We start from the raw sequence: 20417 nt of genomic DNA on the forward strand, positions 1-20417 counted from the left end.
AGACAGGGCAGCTCTCTCTTCTCCTGGCTGCTCTGAATGAGAAGGTCTTTATTGTATTGTGCCCACATATGTCTCTGCTCTTAGTTCCACCCCTCTGGGGCCATAGAGAATATGTTTAATCCCTCTCCATATGCAACCGACTCAAAACTGTGAAGTCAGCTATCGCATCTCCTAAAGCTTTGAGAAACGTTTCTCAAATCCTTCTGCAGCATTACACGTGACTCAATCCCCTCTCCATCCTTGTCATCATCTCCTGATCCCTGAGGATGGTGGACAAAGAGAAAAGAATGGGTGCCTGCTCTGAAAAGCAGGCCTGAAGACAATGTTCTGAAATTTCCATCAACCACATGAAGGGGAATGGGCGCAGGGAGAGTCTGAACATATCTAACATGTATCCGATGCAGAACTTGGAGCCAGTAAGTTAGCCGGATGTTAACTGCAAGGAGATGGAATAAAAATAGGACCATGTACACAGATCTTCAGGAAAATTTCCCAACCATGAGACTGGACTGTGCCAAACCCCAAACATTTGGAAAATAGCTTGAGATGTTCAGCACATCCCTGACTTGAGCATTTGGGGATGGTTTGTGCTGCCTTAATTGTCCCTGTTTTCACTAGAATAAGTTGACAAGACACTCACTTGCTGAACTGCCTCCAGAGAAAGAGTGGTTTCTGATTCAACACAATGAGAGCCTCTCCCTTCCCTTTTTTTTTTTTTTTTTTTTTTTTTTTTTTTTTTTTTGGTCACTTCCTTCTCTTTCTCTTCATTGTTGGCCAACGTTTTTCCTCAGGGACTATGATTCCCTTCACTGAAGACTCTTTTCTGTATCAGGTATGATGGGCGTATTGAAAAGGCTGATTTATATTCAGCTTGAAGTTTCTCTTTAACCACTGAGCCACCCAGGCGCCCCTGAAGTTTCTCTTTAAGAGAAAAAAATGACCATCCCTCCTCTTAAGTAGCTGGCACGTGTGCTGCAAATGTATTAAATGCTTCCAGATTAGATTCCAGCAGAATGCAGTCTATCTTTGTGCAGAGCTAATGGGCTACAGCTTCTAGACAGGCCTCTTGCTTTCTGCCAGGGAGTTCTCTTCTCAGTTCAGGTGGAGGGGCCCTACAGTGCACAGAAAATAAAAGCTTCAGTGTCCCAGACACATTCTGGGAACAGCTGGCTCACACACCTGGGTCACCTAGACTGCCCCGGAGTCTCTGATGAGGAGACTGTCCCATAGCTAAATCTGGTATTGTTTACCTTCCAAGAATCACAACGCAGTTTGTAAGATAAAAGAGCCAACATTCAATTTGGCTAAGTCATCTTCTCAGGACATTTGGTGTGAGCATACCGATGGCAGAAAACCAAGCCTTATGGCCATGCTTCTGTGTAACACAGTCACTTGAAAAGAGAAAGGTTCTAGGACTGAGGGATGCTCTTTGGAAGTGGCTGGAAGGTTGGTTTTTCCTTTTCACAAATGAGAGATTCAGAAATAGGACAGCCCCATGTTTGCCAGCACTTGTATGCATTTTGCTCACTCATTAAGAATGGAGAGCCAAGTAAATTAAAAAACATTGTCCTTCAGCCTATTGAGATTTACAGGCTAACTCAAACAGAGGATGGCCTGTCAGATGCTGTTGGTCGTCTACCCAATAGCCATTCTCGCTGTCATCCTCATCAGAGAACCCTGATTTTGTTAGGGGCTCAACCAACTCCACGGTAAAGCTACATTTCCCAGCATTCCTTGCAATGAGAGCTGGCCTTGGGACAGAATTCTGGCCAGGGAGGTCTAAGCAGAAGTCTATGGGGATTTCAAGTTTTCTTTTTTCAGATAAGGATCACCGCTTTCATCCATGTTCTTCCGTTTTTATCTTCATGTTTTAAACATGAATATGGGACTGGAAGTATTGCAACCATCTTGGGACCATAAGAATGCAAGCCAGGCAATAGATGGAAAAGCAGGAAGATGGAAGGAGCCTGAGATGTGACGGCATCCTGGATCTGCAGCTCAAGACCGGACAGCATCCTTCTCTCCCCGCCAACGTGCACACACACACATACTTCCTCATCTCAGGACATGGAACCACCATCCTCCCAAAATCTTTAGGAGTCATCCTTGACACTTCCTGTTCCTAACAGCACCTCCACTCTTCTAGATCCAATTTATGATCATGTCTGTCAATAGTACCAATGCAGCACATCTTAAATTCACCTGCTTTTCATTGATGCTGCCACGTCTGTAGTGAACTCATTACCACCTGGAATATTACAAGAGTCTCTTACTGGGTCTCCATAAGTGCTCTGCTTCTTGTAATCCAGCTCGACACAGCAGAAGTGCTTTCTTAAAGGAGATCAGGTCACCTCATTCGTTACACTCCCACTTAAAGCCCTTCATGGCTCCCCATTGTGTCGAGCATGAAATCAGAACTACTCACACTAACCTCGGAGGCCCCACGTGGGCCGGACCACCCCTCTCCACCTTCACTTCTCACAATTCTTCCTACTTCCTTTAGTTGCTCAAAATCACCTGTTCCCCATCTCAGATGCTCTTATCTTCAACCCAGCTCTATCTCTTTCTTCAGGTCTTAGCTTACGTACCAGGAAGATTTTCCTGTCTACCACATCTAGAGAAAATTCCCCTGTTGTTGCTCTCCATCCCAGTTTAGCACTTCCACAGTTTATAGTGATTGAATAGGTTGGCATATTTGGATTTATTTAAGACTCATAAGCTCTACTAGGACAGGACCCATGTCTTTCTTGTTATCTTTTGTCCCCACCTACATTAGTCTACTGCCTGGAACATAGTTAGAGCTCAGTAAGTATTTGTGGAAGAAATGAGTGAAGGATTTCATTTTATATACTTTTTAGAATTTGTAATACTGAACACTGTATTTTAAGAGAGGAAACCTAATATAGCGATTAAGCCATGGATTCCAGAGTCATGAAGGGTACTTACCAATGGAATGATCTTGGGCGAAGAACTTCATCTTGGTTATTTCACCTGTAAAAAGGGGATAAAAATTTACCTATCTTATTGGGTTGCTGTGAGGAATAATTGAGTTAATTCATATGAAGTCCATAGAACATCCTCTTCTCTTCCTCATTTTCTTCTTCCAGGGAGACAGAGATTATCTTTTATTTTGTGCTGTATTTATATGTTTGCTTCTCCAGTTCCAGCACAATGTACGGTACAGAGTGGACTTACTACAGCATTTATTGAAAGAAGGAAAGGAAGCCCTAATGAACAAATTAACAAACAGGAGTTCAATTCCAGCCCTAAGTTGATACTTAATTGATTTACAATGACATAAGTCTAAAAATATTCAATAACACAGCCCTCCAGTAATATGCAGGTAATTTGTTCTCTAACAACAGAAGATGTACTGTAGCTAAGGGAACTGCAAGGTCACCTGAATGTCTTCTGGGACTCTTGGCTGGCCTTGCAGAAAGAATTGTGAACCCTTGGTTAGCAATCCACCATTTCTGTTCAGCACCAAGCTGCCACATTCCTCTTATGAAAGGAGCAGGTGGAGTTGTTTTATTCATGTTAAAAACAAAATGACTAGAAATGGCATACAGCAATACAAGCACTCCTAAAATGAAATCAGTGACATATATACACCATCTGCAAGCCATTTGACAATCCAGAACCCAGGAAGAATCTAGTTGCAGGAAGGAAAAGAAACAGTAAGATACAGCAAGCAGCACAAGGAAATAACCTTCGGAAATGTTACAGTTTACAGAGGGCAGAAAACCCAACAGGGACAGAACACAGTTATAGGGATTTTCTCAGGAGCTGGCAAATTTACTACATCTCCTAGTAATTGCTTTTTGTCTGAAGTGCAACCCTGTGGATTCATTCAGGATACAGACCGTGCCTTAGTGCTCTCTACCTGTCCTCTTAAACTATGCCCATGGGTCCCCTGAGGACCTTGACATGCAGTAGAATGGCTGGCATTATAGGTGCTCAAGAAGTATCTGTGGAGAAAATGGCTGAGTGATTAATTCCTCAGACAATATAGAGCCTTCACCTTGCTCCACTTCTGTTTACCGGTATCAGCAGGACAACTTGCCAATTTGAGAGACAGTGCTCTAGGCCAATTATATATCTTCTTTGGAGAAATACCAATTCAAATCCTTTGTCTATTTTTATATTGGGTCATGTGTCTTTGCATTATTGAATTGTAAATGTTCTTTATATATTCTAGACATAAGTCCTTTGTCCGATATGTGGGACATTTACACTTGCGGTGTAAATGCATTCTCCCATCCCATGGGTTGTCTTTTCCATTTTCTGAGTGGTATCCTTTGGAGCACCCTGAGATCAAGACCTGAGCTGAGATTAAGAGTCAAATGTTTAACTGACTGAGCCACCCAGGTGCCCCTACAGTCAGTTGATTTTAAGTTGACAAGATAGGACTTTTGATAATGTGAGTGGGGCTCATCAAGTCAATTGAAGACCTTAAGAGGTCTTCAAAAAAAAAAAGCAAAACTCTGGAGAGTTTACTGGAGAATAAAGAATTCTGCCTCAAGACTATAACCCAGAAATTTTGCCTGTGTTTTCAGCCTTCTGGCCTGCGCTAGATTTCAGACTGGCTAGCTCCCATGTTGCTTGAGACAATTCCTCGAAAATAAATCTCTTAATTCACATATGCATGTATCTATTGGTTCTGTTTTTCTGAAGACACCTGACAGATACACTTGTCGAAATCCAACTGACCAAAAATGTGGATGTGTTTCTGGGATCTCTGTTCTAGTCCATTGATCTATAGGTCGACACTACACCAACACTGCACTGTCTTGGTCACTGTAGCTGTGTAAAAGGATTTTGAAAGCAGGAAGCATGATTCCACCAACTTTATTCTTCTTTTGTCAAGATTGTTTTGTTTATTCTGGGTCCTCTACATTTCTCTACATGTATTAGGATCAGTTTGTCAATTTCTGCAGAGAGAAAAAAAGGCAGGTGAGATTTTGATAGCGATTGAGACCCTTTGTAGACCAATTTGGAATTATTTCCATTTTAATAATATTAAGTCTTCCAATTCATAACATGAAATATCTCACCATTCATTTAGGCCTTCTTTAATTTCTTTTAGCACCGTTTTGTAGTTTTCAATGTACAAGTCTTGCACTACTTTTATTAAGTGCATGCCTCAGTATTTTATTCTTTTTACACTATTTTAAATGGAATTGTTTGTTTAATTTAATTTGTGGATTATTCATTGCTAGTGTAGAGAAAAATGCAATTGACTTTTGTTACTTATTTTATATCCTAAAGTTTTGCTAAACTCATTTATTACCTCTACTAGGTTTTTCTGTCTGTATGGATTCCTTAGGACTGCCCAAACACAAGATCATGTCATCTGTGAATAGAGAGAATTTTACTTCATCTTTTCTAATTTGGATGTCATTTATTTATTTAGTTAGTTAGTTATTGCCTAATTGCCCTGGCTAGAACTTCCAACACAAGATTGAACATTAGTGGCAAGAGTAGACATGCGTTCTTGTCTTGTGTTTGATCTTAGGGAAAAGCTTTTGGTCTTTCACCATTACTGTGATGTTAGCTGTGGGTTTGTTTGTTTGTTTGTTTTGTAGATTCCCTTGATTAGTCTGAGGAATTTCCATTCTATTCCTAATTTGTTCAGTCTTTTTTTTTTAATTATGAAAGGATATTAGATTTTGTCAAATACATTTTCTGCATCTGTTGAGATAAACATGTGGTTTTTGTCCTTTATTATACTGATACTGCACATAACATAAATTAATTTTTGTATGCTGACTCACCTTCATATTCCTGGGATAAATTCCACTTGGTCATGGTATATAATCCTTTTTACATACTGCTGCACACACATACGTGCACACACATACTCAACCTAAAAACCACTACATTATAAAGCATTCAATGAGGAAGCAAACTAAAATAAATAGAACCACCAACCAAACCAAAAAGAAAGCAAAAATAAAATTCCTCCAGACAACTTTGTAGGTTGAAGATACTTTTGTAACTTTAAGGGATTTTTATCTCTGGAACATCATCTGGTATAATGCCTTGGAACTGACCAAAACCCAGAAGAGTTTATTTGCGTGAATCAAACCTCATTAGAAAAGCAGAATTCAAGATGTTCCATAGGACATTTCTGGATTCCTGCCACATTTCCCAAATACCACATACTTCCTTGTTATCTGCACTTCCATTTGCTGCTTCCAGAGCTCCATGGAGTGGGGACGAAAGGTGACCGTGCAGGCTTGGAAGGCAAGGCAGACCCTTGAGATTACATTCGCAAATGCAGCATGTCAGGGACGGCACCGGGCCAACAAGTAGAGACAGGAATGACCCAGGCATCGTGTGTGTCTGCTTAATTAGCCGGTGAGCGTGGGCTTGCAGCTAACAGGTTCAGGGACCCTCCAATCGCTCAGGCACTCAGCCCTGAGCTGTGTTACCGCAGCATGGGACAAGGTGGTCATTTTCATTTTGGATCATTTTCACATTGTCTCAGATGTGCATTTGCATTCTTCAAGCTATTTTGTAAGGGGTCCCATTTATTTAGAAAGGGATAGCTAAATGTGCAGGGAAAACGGGGTTATTATGAAATCTCCCTCAAGGGCAAAGGGCATCAGGGTGCATGTAAAATTCATAGAATCTGTGTCCTCTAAACCTGTGTCAGAGGAGATAGCTTCACAGCACTCTTGCCTCTTCTCCTTCTCCCCTTAATGTTATTATAGGTCCCACTGCCAGGAAGAGAGTCTTCCTTACCTCTGACCAGCCTTTCCTCTCATTCTAGCGTCACTGGAGATGGAGAACAGCTGCTCTATTTTATGGTCTCACAGTTAATTTAATTTATATCTGCTGTAAACATGATTTCTTAAACCTTAATAGAACATTTCAGTTTGGCATGTAGAAAGAGCCCTCTGCCTTGCCCCAGTCATTCCCAATAGATGTGTTTTACTGCATTAATTTATGTTTTTGTCCCTGTTGTTGTTGCTTGTTGTTTTTTTCCCCAAAAGTGTGATTTTATTTTTATGACCATATTCTTCCTAGGAATTTTCTGGGCATGTGACAGTCCAAAATCTTACCAGTTTAATGATTCATCCCACTGACAGGTAGATGATGTCAATAAGACAAAGAAATGAGAGTTGAAGGAACATTGCATGGTATCAAAGATGAACGAAGTCCCAAGTGTTGTTATTCTAGCTCCTCAAAGATGCTGTGAGTTGAGATTGTGGCCAAAGGGTGTGTACCTCGCTTCATTTGTGTATCTAGCATCACTGCTGAGATTTTACACAAGTGAGAAATATCTGAGGTAAAACTTGGAATGAAATGAAGCGTCCTTTCTCTTTTGACATCTTTCTCTCTCAGCCAAAGGATGGAAAAGTCTTTTGCAAGGACTGCCTGATACCTTCCACCCATGGGTGGCTGACTTGTAGCCCAGATGGCAAGCCTGAGGATTTAGAAATAGGCATATGATTGCTCCAGAGAAAGCTGCATAAAGTTTAAGCCATGGGGCTAGAGTTTGTCCAGCCCTTTAGACGTATGGCTTTGCATGTGGATGAGACAATGAAACAGCAGAGTCAGCATCTGACTGAAGTCGTGGTGGTTCCTCACCAAGTCTTCTTTAGGTTCTCGTCAAAGTAAGTCAATAGGAAGAGGCAACTATTTGTGAGAAAAGGTAGAATGCATCATTTGGCTCAATTGTGAAGAAAGTAGGTGGTCTGTGTGACCAGTTTAGCAACTAGTGGACAAGGTTGCATTTGATCAGCTGGAAATGAGAAAGACAAGAGAGCATCCATACAGATAGAAGGTACCCTACAAACATTGATCACTGAACGTATTCAAAAATCTTTATTGAACATCATCTAAATGCGAAATTCTATATACTAGGCACTGTGGACACAGTGGTGAAAAAAGGCAGAACCTCTGTCCTCCTGAAGCTTATATCCTATTAGAGAAGTTAGACTAAAAATTACATTTGTAATATTTGTAATATTCTCTCTGGTAGTGCTATCTGTCATTCTTCAGAAAAATCAAGCATGGTAAGGAGCTAGAGACAGAGTGTGGGTGAAGGTACCTGATAGGAAATCATCTCCAAGGAAGTGATTTGTGTAGAATTCTAAAGGATAAGAAAGAGCTGGCAATACACAGATTTGGGAAAAAACATTCCCTGAAATACCCTGAGCAGAAAGAATTGGGCATGTTTGTTAAATAACAAGAAGACCTTCCATATTTCGAGTGTCCTTAAGCTAGTTGTTTGCTTTCTCTGAGCCTTGTTTTTTCTTATGGACATAAAACCCAGATGTCATAAAATCCTGGGGCCTCTCTTTTAAGACAGAGGAAAAACTGGCCTGATGCAACCTCCTACCTCTACCACCACAACCACCACAATCCTGTGGCTAAAAAAACTCCAAACCCTCCTGCTCAAAGAGTTTCCCTTTCCTGAGGGGTTCTGTCTTCATACACCTTCTGCATCCCAGCCCCTCATTCAGTATGTGTAGTTTTGACTCTTGAGGCATTGACCAAGGAGGCCTTTCTGGAAGAGCTATAGAAAAACCATGTGGTCCTAGCAATTGTGCGCATAGCAAAGGGATGGAAGATTTGCAGATGGGGAGAGACCCAAGAGGAGCAGAGCCAACTTGTACAGGGGTGGCATTCTAACACCTCAAAGGAAACAATCCTGCGAGTGTACTGGCTCTTTCTCAGGGCTGGCCTCTAACTTCCCGACTCTCTCCCCTCTCCTTTCATTTCTTTCCCCTCTTCCTTCCAGTAATAAAGCAACAATTTTTCCTTTCTAGCCTCTGCCCACCGATCCTCTTCTGACATCATAAGAGCTCAGCCACCCCAAGAATATCTTTCAAAGTATTTTCTTGAACAAACACAGTGACATCTCTGCATATAATTCTGGAGCCAGTTTTAGGGGAAAAAAATCTTCTTCACATCCTTATGTTTAAATTACATGTTATCATATTAACTTTGTGGGGTTATTGGAAAGATTACCTGGGATTAATCCAAGCACCAGCTTTGGCCGCATTCCTAGCATAAAGTAAATGCAGATAAGCAGAGACCGTAATCAGTGGGAGTGATTGTTGTTATCCATTCACCACTTGTTTGAGGTCAGGCAGCTCTGGGGCTCACATTACAGAAGGTAGGAAGATGAAGGACTGGGGAAGCTCTTGCTACAAATATGACAAAGAAAATCACCATCAAAAGAGGGAAAGAGACTATTGAGCTGTACCAGGAAGAAATAAATAAATAAATAAATAAATAACCAAAAATCTCTAGAGATTTGGAGGTACAGAAAAGCAAAGCAAAAAGAAAGGAGAGGGGCGCCTGGGTGGCTCAGTGGTTAAAGCCTCTGTCTTTGGCTCAGGTCCTGGGATCGAGCCCCACATCGGGCTCTCTGCTCAGCAGGGAGCCTGCCTCCTCCTCTCTCTCTTTCTCTCTGCCTGCCTCTCTGCCTACTTGTGATCTGTCAAATAAACAAATAAAAATCTTAAAAAAAAAAAAAAAAAAGAAAGGAGAATAAGGGTGATGGGAGGAAAGTTGTGCCCTGAAAATTTAGATAAACTTGGTGAGGATTCAGATTTCAGACCTAAGCCTGGTAGGTGAATGGCACTTACAGCCTCTGCTGGACTAGGTCATGTAAATTTATTGAATGCGATTGGAAAAGTACAAAATGAATTTTGGTTAAAGATGGTGGTGTACGATGTTAACCCCCTTCCCTTCCCCCCAAGTCTCATAAAGAACAGAAAATGGAGATATATTTCAGTTGCCAATAAAATGAGGATATGACTACATTCTTGAACCACAAACGATGTAGCAAACCTGCCAAAGACTATGAAATCTGGACCAAAAATGAGGAAGAACACTGAGAACCAACAACATATCCTCAGACCTTAGGCAAGATGGACATCTCCCCCAAGGCAAGTGAGGTTCCCCTGAAATGTTATGCAAGGACTCTCTAAGTGACGTAAGCTTCAAGGACACAGAGGGCCACTGCGGGAGAAGACTCTCCCCTTGGAGACCCTGTTCGACACCACAGCACATGGAGGATGAGAATGAAGGAGACACCAAGACAACACAGGTTTTTATCTGCAGACAACCAGAAGTGAGGTGAGATGAAGAAATTGGAGGAAGACAGCATTTTTCAAATTACTGACCCTTTAAATTAAGCTGAAAATTGAGTGATGATGTATATTCGCAGGTTAAGAAAAAGAATAGATTTGGTGAGAGGCTACAGGAAGTGATATACTGTTCGAGCTTTCCAGCACTGGTTCCCTTCCCTTAGGGACTACCTTCCAGCAAATAGATGAGATGAACAATGATCAGAAAGAATCTCCCACACGAAGCTGCTCTGACAGGAGAGAGAAAATAAAGAAAAGAATGTAAGACAGGGGGCTCCTGGCTGGCTCAGTCTGTGGGGCAGTTGATTCTTGATCTCAGGGTCATAAGTTTGAGCCCAATGTATTGGGTGTAACACATATTTGGGGGAAAAAAAAAAAGAAGAAGATAAAGAAAAATGAACAAGAGAAATTTTCCAAGGAAACAAAAAGAGTTCAGACAAAGAGTTTTCTATATTCGCAAGGAAATTATAGGAGATAAATGTAAAATAAAACTAATACAAAGAAGAAAGTTGAACTATAAGCAACCAAAATTAGAATGCACTAACCTTAAAACAGAAAGGTCTTTCTTTCACTCATTCAACAAGTAATTACTGAATACCCCGTGCATGCCAGGAGGGTTGTCAAATGCTGGGGTTTTAGCAGGATTTAAGATGGGAAGTGTCTCTACCTTCATGGAGCTTATAATCTAGGATGACAGTGGAGGGGGGGTAGAGAAAATAAAATACGTAGAATAAATATATGTAGTCCTATTAAAAGAGTAGAAGAGGGGTGCCTGGGTGGATCAGTCAGTTAAGTGTCTAACTCTTTTTTTGTTTGTTTGTTTGTTTGTTTTGAGATTTATTTATTTATTTGTCAGAGAGAGAGAGCACAAGCCGGAGAAGCTGCAGGCAGAGGGAGAAGCAAGCTCTTGATCTCAGAGTCCTGAGTTCAAGCCCACATTTGGGGTGGAACCTACTTAAAATAAATTTTAAATTAAAAAAAAAAAGGACTATATGACAGAAGATGAAAAGGTAAGGGCTTTTTGTTTGTTTGTTTGTTTCTTTTTTGAGAAGTTAAGGTCTTTAGTCAGGGTGACCAGGAAGGTCTAACCATGTGACATTTTATCTGAAACCTGGATTAATAACATGACTTATTCAGGTCTGCAAATATCTGGAAAGATATTCTGGGTGTATATAATAATAATAAAAAAAGACAATAAGGAACAGGACAGACATGAACAGACAGTTAAGAGTATCCAAAAATACATAATTGGTGTTTGCAAAGAAGAAATGAACAAATAAAATAGAAAATATGTTCAAAAAATATAATAGGAAAAACAATCCCCAAATAAATGTTTAAATCTGCCAAAGGCTTAAATCTGAAAGAATAACGCTGTCATGAATCCTTGATACCTGAATGATCAACATCAGTATGTTAAGAGTAATATAGATAAACAACCCCAAATCTGGGGTGGTCCTGGGACTTGCTTTGACCAATAGCATATTATATCAGTTCTGAGCTGTTCTAAGAGGCCTTGTGTATTTCCAGTCTCTCTCTTGAAACTCTGCTACCATTATGGGAACAGGCTTGGGCTATTGTGCTGGAGGCTGAGAGATCACACAACAAGGCCACGCCCTTGGCCCCTGACAAGAGATGGCCACATCTCACCACACACGATGAAGAGATCCCAGAGCAACCAGGCTCCAGACCTATGTCCTGACCATAGACACTTGGGAAATTCACCCAAGATAAGCCAACCCAGAGCAGCAGAAGTGCCCCCAAAGACCCAGACTTGTAGACCTGTGTGCTATGGTGAATGGTGTCTTTTTTCAGCCATAAAGCTTTAGAGTGGTTCATTAGGCAACAAAGTTTAATTAATAAATATCTAAATGTTTTTCATAATCTTTTTCTTACCTATGTTGAGATAATTTAGGACATGTCTTTTATAATGAAATGTTTACCTAAAATTCAGCACGTCTAATTATATCTTAGTTTCTTCTTCTTCTGTTAAATTTAAGTGGAATTATATTTAATGCTTTTTATTAAAAATAGCTTTAGTGATTGTTATTAATACTTTTATTAAAAATGATTCCATTCCATCAAAATTCGGTCCATTTACCTATCTATCCTTTTAACCATATCTGCACAGAAAGAGAGGCCAAGAATGATGCTTACCAAATGTTCATAGTTGTTCTTTCTGGTCATGTGCTTCCATTGTAAAATTTTCTACAATTTTTACATTGTTCTTGGTAATTTTCTGTATTGCTTGAGTTTGTTGTTATGCATGAATATCAACTTTATTAAAAAACCAGTTGGCCCATTCTTTTAAAAAAAGAGCTTGACAGATAATAAGGAAGTGCTCACAAAAGGACAAGGACATGTTGAAAGGCTGTAAGGGCAATGTGGGGTCCTGGACTGGCTCCTAGACCAGAAAATGGACATTAGTGGGAACACTGCTGAAATACGAGTAAGGTTTATAGAGCAGTTATTTGTGTTGTGTCAATGTTAATCCTTTGGTGGGTTCATTGTGCTGTGGTTGTGTAAGACCCTACAATAGAGAAAATTGGGTGAAGGGTCAAGGGAACTTTCTGTACTATTTCTGCACTGAAGTCTAAAAGTATTTCGAAATGTAACCAGAAAGGAGCACGAAGATGTATTAAATCATATCAAGAGAAAGTTAGATTTCAATCTTAGTTTTGAAATGTAAAACTTTTCCTCTGTGAAATAAATGGGGGAACAGCTAAAAATGACTAATAACGAAAGCATCTAGTAAATAAAACTCACTACTAGGTATAGGGCTCTTTCTAATTCATAGTTTTAGATCTCCAGGATATTTGGAGAAAAAAAAATCTGTTAATTAAATGTTTATTATTTGCAACCTATTCTCTCTGTGGTTATTAATATATTGATAATGTTTTGTTTGTCTGGGATCAGATCCATTCTACATTCTGTACAAGCAGACATTGTATGTTTATTATACTTCTACAGTAATTATTCATACACTTCCAGCTTAATTTTAAAGATGACATTTGCTTTAATCAGAGGAATAAGAAAGGAAATGGAACACTAGGTTACATCACTGAGGTAGCGAAACAGGTCAAATACAGAACAGATATCAGAAGGGAGGCTGCCTGCTATTTTGACACATCAAGGGAACACCATTTGGTCCAGGTTGAAACACCACTTCCTTTAGAGGAGGAGCAATATATAATACACACACTCACATATACATATGTGTTATATATACATACACATAGATGTATGTTTGTATATGTATAGATAGTATATATTTATACTATACTTTATATCCATTTTGATGTCATGACAAAATGATATCCATATCACACACCATGTGTCACAACACTCTTTAAAAATGTATCACTAAGCAACTCCGATAGGCTCTAATTGTTTCTATTTTTAAAAAGAGCTGAATAATTCCATACCAGGCTCATTGCAGAGGAATTCCCAGGCGGATTCCGAAGCAAATAGGAAACAACAGAAACCTTAGAAACTTGCAACGGACAAATTAAACCGTATTTTGGAAAGAGGACTGACTCTGCAATAACTCACACCAAGAAGATTATATGCGTTTACAGAAGTTGTGTGTTCGGCCTCTCTAATTCTACTGTCAAAACAGATGTCAAGAATGTTAATTAGTGGAAGGAAGGGGAGGCAGTCTGTCAACAGAGTGCTCTCTGTGACTTGAGTCCCGTGGCAGCTCCTCCGAGGTGTTCTTTGAACGCAGGAGACAGTATGCGATAAAGTATGTGGTAAAGAAGATATGAAAATTTGCTGTTCAAAAGCCGTTGATCAAACAAAGGTGCTCTTATTGTAAATGACCAAAAGCTGGTTCCAGGATGTTCACTCACCTGTGTGTGGGTATTCACTCTCTGAATTTTATTTCAGCTCTTGGAGCTGTGTTCGTTCCTTATTCGGTTAGTGCATGCCCTCCGTCAGAAGGTCTCTCCAAAGTAGATTACAGAATTCAGAGATATCTCCAAAGTCCACTGATAATTTTCCAATTCTGGATATTCTATTTAGCCCTCGGCCTATTAGCCCAGGTATAAAACAGGGATGGAAGAGATTCCCACATTAAATCCAACAGGTTTCCTTTTCTCGACGCTCCTGTGTTTTACCCTCTTGAAGTATCATGGCGCATGCAAATGGCTGTGGATTGGTGTGACAATTCATTTTTTGTTAAACTTCTTTTTGCCCTAGAATCTATTCAAAGGCATTTCTTTTGTGCAACATCCCTCTGAAGTCAACAGAGTGGGACGTGGCAGGCGAGCGTTAGTAACAGACCCTGCATCTGTCTTGTGTCCATCAATGTCATGGCTAGCTTGGAAGCTGGCAAAGCATTTTGCAGCATCACAAGTTGCTTCTCGATCCATTTCAAATTAAGGCCAGTTCCAATGAAAAATTACGCAGACTGAACAGGTTTTTTTGAATATTAATTTTGTAGGCACATTGTCGGAATTATAAGTGAGCTTTGCCTAAGGAGGAAAATGAAACACACTGAAAGGCTTTATTTTTTGGAAAAATGTCCACAAATGACTGCATATGTTACTATGAATTTTTGTTAACCCTCTAATGGATTCAAAATAATTAAGAGGAGACAAAAACTACCCACCCCCACCACCAGTGCAATTATTCATGTATTCATTAAGCAAATAGTCATGCCTTGAGTCCAGAGTCTGGGATACAACCTCTAGCCAGTTCCCTCTCTGCTCCTTTCTGCCTTCTCCAGACTTTCTCCCACCACCTAAAGACTCACATTGGATACCAAATGGTTTCAATAGCTCGCCTGGGTTAGCAGTTATGCTGGCCAAACTCTCTAATGTATTTTAGGCATCTGCTGATAAAGATGTATTGGGTGTTGTTTGTTTTTTGTTTTTTGCTCTTTATGTGGGAATGTCCAGGCCCAGGGGGCCCCATTGCAGCCAGCAGGGTCGCCATCCACTCTGCAGCTCGTGGTGGAGTCTTCAGGAGCATGAGGACTCGAGACAGGGAAGAGACCCAGTGGTCTCCTTTACCTTCTAATCTGAAGCCAAATGTCTTATTTTCAAGCCCGAGATTTTTAAACACTCTCATGGACGTTGTGTAGCCAGCAGCTGGGTGCAAAGCTCAGGACTTGCCCTAAGGGACAATTCTCTTGCCTCTGAGACTACTGTGCCACCTGTGTATTCAGATGTCACCCCTGCCCTCTGGCGAGCCAGGCCAACTGCCAGACCAGCTGCAGAACCCATTATTTTTATGCAGTGCTTGACACGGACATAAGACATGGTACCTCTGATGACAGGCAGGATGTCCATATAATTTAGCATCTGAACTAGACACCTTGGAAAGAAGGCACTGTTAATAATCTCACAGATATGAATGGAGTCTGTCCCAGGCAAGTGGGGATACATGGCTATGCTAGCCGGAGGAGACCTATTCACGATGCTTGCATTTTCTCTTTAGTAGGTTTGCACTGAGGACATTTATAGCTTCCCCAAGGCCCCACCTCCAGAGTTATACTGCCTAGAAATAATTCTGAGAATGTATTTTGGGGCAAAACAGACTTGTTTTGAAATTGGTTTTGAAGTAGATGTCCTCATATATGTGTAGCAGTAACTCAAGAAGTCCCACTTCACCTTCCCAGTGTGGTTGGAGGACATTCTAGAATTAGAAACAAAACCAAAAAATGAAAGACCTGATTTGAGGGCTTAATTTTGCCCTTCAGAAAACAAACACACAGATTGGTCAGTGGGTTCTGTAAAAATGTTCCCCATCTATCTTCCACCTTGTGCTCATTTGGTCTGAATCTGATTGACTCTCATTTCACTTTTTGAGAAAAGTTATTGTATCTACAGCCTAAAAACTTTGAGACACTGTGTCATTATCAAGGAAGTCGCTTACATGGGGAGGGCACAAGATCCCTGACATACCGTGGTGCGTGGTCCAGTGGACATCATTTTATGAAAGCATAAAAGCTTTCGTCTCTCTCTATTTGAAATATGTTTGGGGTACCACCGCCTACAAAAACGCAGCGGTTCAACAAGGAGAGAGACAGAGGCCCGGGAGCTGGCCAGGAAGAGGGCCAGGTCTGGGGCTGTGGAGTGGGGAGGAGTGTAAATAAAGTAAAGGCCTGAGCGTAGCTGCAAGAAATATTTGGCATTCCTGGCTTCCCACAAAGGGTAGGTCAAGGAGAGGGAACAAGCAGTTGGGATAGAGTGTACACCACAACTATTCTTTCTCAGACCAAATCCAGTCCACTGAATCACAGAAGCGTCCCTGGTGGGAAGACCCTGAGTTTACTCCACAGTGTGGCAAATGTTCTGGGTAATTACACGCGATGCCTGTCTATCTGCAGTGCAGGGTCAACGTCTGTGGCCGAGACAGCTGCCGGCTTGGAGGCTGTGGGTTAAACCCACTTTGGCGAACAACCATGGACGTGTTCAAGGGATGAAGCTGGAAGTTCCCTTTTGCAGGCCCTGGTCAGCACAGACTCCACTTTCTGTGCCTACAGGCAGGATGTGTCAGACCCCTGCTGTCAGCTTCTTGGATGGGGATTTTGGAAGACAAGCCACACTCGCTGTTTCCTTGGTAGTGAATTAAAGAGGTACCTGTCTTTTCTCTGAAACTTGAGGGAAGAAAAAAAACCCCATCATCAATAACAACATAACCACACGGACATCAAGACAAAAAAAGCCGTTGAGTTGAAAAGAGTTTTGGTCATCAACAGGCTTTCTTTCTGTCCCCCTCTCTGGTCAGAGGGCTTTGGTCCTGCATCAGATCTATAGAATGCTGGATTGAGACGACTTCCCTAGGTCCCCCTGCAGCAGGAATTTCCAGCTACTGGAAATACCCAAGGCCAGACTAAGCTCATCAGTTTTTCTTAGTTTGAGTCTCAGGTTATAGATTGCATAGCAGATGCTTAATGTCCTCCAGTGCTTCTGAGACAAATATCACAGGACAGGATAGGGATGGAAGCATGCTTGGGAAATGGGACACCGTGACCAAGGGTCAGCAGGTGGACAGACTGCATGGAACTCTTCTCCTGGGAGTCATAGAAACGAAGTTGCCAGGTGACAAATCTGAGAAGGTCCCTCCCATCATGGGGCCCATGGCCTTCTTGTCCCCTTGGAAGTTCTGTCTCCAAGCCCAAAGTGAAGTGGTGATTTGGAAATCATGTTAAGACTTTGGTATGTGGCATGAGTTGCTTTGGAGCATTTTTCTTTTTTTTTTTTCATTCTCATGAACAATGAGTCCTCATACAGTGGCACACGTCTTGCGTTTCCCAAGACTGTCTTAATTTCTACTGTTTTTGTGTGCTCGTCCTATATAAGTATGCTAGAATCACTTTCCTCCAGTTCAGGTTCAGAAAACATGGTTGCAGAAATCTTGGAGCATCTGTACGTTTTACAGGAAGAGCAGAGAAGGAAAGAAGGGAGGGGCAGACGTAGAGCACCTAGTTTGTGACAGGGGACGGCCAGGAATCTGCACAGTTGATATGTTTAGCTCCCAGAGGGCTGGGACTTACTGCTCTGGTTTCAGAAATGCAGAAACTAGCTCAGAGAAGCACAGCAGCCCACTGGAGGCACTTGGCTATGAAACCAAGCTTCGAATCCAAATCTATTGGACTCTAACACCCATTGTGCAAGTCACTTATTCTGTTCTCAGGCAATTTAGGCATTCTTAAGGAAGTAGATTTATAAACATGAAATTGTCTAGAGTTAGTTTCGAGATAATAGAGATAATAAAGATGAAAAATAATGTGTTACATTATGACAAATGGTCAGTCCTATTAATCAGGTAAGTTACACATCCGTTGCAAAATGTGACCCATGTATACACCCGGGTTTTATTCATAGTGGAATAAATTTCCATTTTTTTCATTATTTCTTGAGGAGGATTCCAAATACAAGGGAGACTGGTGTGTCTTTCTACCTCATGGGGGACCTTGAACTCAAAGGAATACAGACCCTCCAGTCAAGATGCTGGCTCTGCTCAGGAGACAGTGGAGCCCCTTGCCTGATGATGGCACAAGGCTGCAGAGATGGAGGCGGGGTCAAGGGCTGTCCACCAGCAGGTAGCAAAGGCCGTAATGCATTTCAAATACTGTCAACAAGGAAAATACTTTCCATTCCATAAATGTTCTCTGGGTCCATGCTACATAGAAAGCACGATGTTGGAACATGCTGGGGTCTTCCAACAGAGGGAGATAGAAAACACGACTATGTAAGAAAAATGCCAGCTGATGCGTACAAACAATATACTCTGCCAGTTCCAGAAGAGAGTGATATTGCTGCATCTTCTGGAGAGATCAGTGGAGGAGGCATGGGACATAAGGCCTTGAAGTATGTGTAGGAGTCCAACAGACAGGGGTGGGGAAGGAAAAACAGAAGCTCAAGGAGGAGAATAGAATCTGTGTAAACAGCAGTGATTCATCCAGCTTGTCTAGATTGTAGAACATATGTGAGGGAGTAGTAATAAGACTTATTTTCTGAACTTGCACTTCACCTTGAACTTCAGTTTATGAAAGAGTCATCACTTCTGGCTTATCCTCCTGACCAGACTCTCTCAGTCAGCGGGTGGTACTTGCCCCATGGGCAGGAGGCTGAGCTGCTCTCCCATGTGTGCGCTTATGAAGACCAGGGATGTGGGAGTAGCCATGGTTTCCTCACTGAGGAACTGGGCCTGGCCTTGGAAGCTGAACCGTCCCTGTTCCTGACCTCTTGCTTTCTCTCTCTTGAAGTTCTGAGCCCCTGGACAGAAGGCTGGGTTGGCTCTGCTTATAGCCAAGGGACACTGAGAAGACCATGTCTCATGGGGGTCCTTCTCCTCTCAGGTCTCCTAAGCTCCCTGGGGTGGGCAGCCAGCATCCCCCCTTTCCATCTGGCTCCAGGCAATGGCTCCCTACCAATTAAGCCGAAAGATGTTTGCCCTTAGGATAGAGTCTGAGTGTCAGTCTGAGGTTTAAAACAAAACAAAACAAATTTGGCCTCAGTGCATCTGAGATTGTTGACTTCTGGTGAAGTATCTTCTCAAAACCACGCCAGGCGCAATTAGCCTTCCTGGGGACAGAAGTGAGCAATTTGAAAACTTGCTTTAGCTCTTCCCTCATTTCCCTGCCCCTGTGAAAGCGTCTGGCTCTAAATTAGGCCCCCCAATTATCTGTATAATATCTGCTACCCATCACAGCTGATGGGAATTATTGGAAATGCTGACACTGGACACACCCCAGACCTGATGAATCACAATGTCCGGGCTGAGAGGGAGGTCTGTGGGTTTCTTTTTCATGTATTGCCCCCACGTGATCATTTTGCACAACCAGGGTGAAAACCACTGCCTCAGGGCAAATGCCTTATAACTTTTGGTATTCACGTCACCTAGTCATTGCATCCTAGAATTTCCAGCTGGGACGGGTTCTGGGTGTCAGCAAACACAGCACTTTCTAAATTCATGGGAGCAGGATGCCAGTCTCGGAACTGGGGATACCGCGGGCAGCATCTCCTAGTGGCTCTGACTGGAAAGCCACCTCTCTTGGAGCCCAGATTGACATCTCACTTCCTAAAGAACACGGCTGAGAATGCTGGTCTAGTGCAACCTCCTCTTCATGCATTTGAAGAAAGAGAGCTGACGTGCCCCACGGCGCGAAGCTCTTAGACCCACAGGCGTGCATCTCCTGCCCGGGCCGCTGCAGGCTGACCCCTTCCACCCCCTGGCTTGGGGTGAGAAAGGTAGGTACGAACAGATGAGGCACCTGTGGGAAAACCCTGTCCTAGAAGTCTGTGAGCTGATGTATGCTGTTTTGACTTGGGCTTCTTCTGAGCCTTGCTTTGAGACTATGGTAACTACTGAAATCATAGCACATCTTAGCATCACTGAGGAAAGGAGACCTTTTTCTCCCCAACAAGGAATTCCAGATTCAGGGACTCAGTAAGCAAAAACCTCTATGTGCCTAGATTCTGGATTCTGAGTGCCTAGAGCACAGATGGAGCATCTCCATCCTTAGGGGCTGGCTAGGCAGGATCACCAAGGGGTGGAAGGTGAAGAAGAGGGGAGGATGAACAGAAGGGTCTCTGAGGCCACAGTGGGAGGCAAGAGGAAGCTGGGAGGGTGGGAGGACAGGATGAGGCTGGTGTGGTCCCTCAGCAGCTCAGATCTCTGGCCACAGGTGCTCCCCTGGCACCTGACACTCGTCCACTGTCAGTAAAGCAGATCCTTCATCGGGTGACGTAAGGACCATGAAGTTATCTGCTTTACACCATCAGGAAGTCTGAGCATTGTGCCTTGCTCCTACAAATTGTTCAGTGATTATATAAATAATGATGGGGTAATGATGTC

The sequence above is a fragment of the Lontra canadensis genome, unplaced genomic scaffold, assembly GCF_010015895.1.
Source record: "Lontra canadensis isolate GAN:19392208 unplaced genomic scaffold, GSC_riverotter_1.0 scaffold78, whole genome shotgun sequence".
Classification (NCBI taxonomy): Eukaryota; Metazoa; Chordata; class Mammalia; order Carnivora; family Mustelidae; genus Lontra; species Lontra canadensis.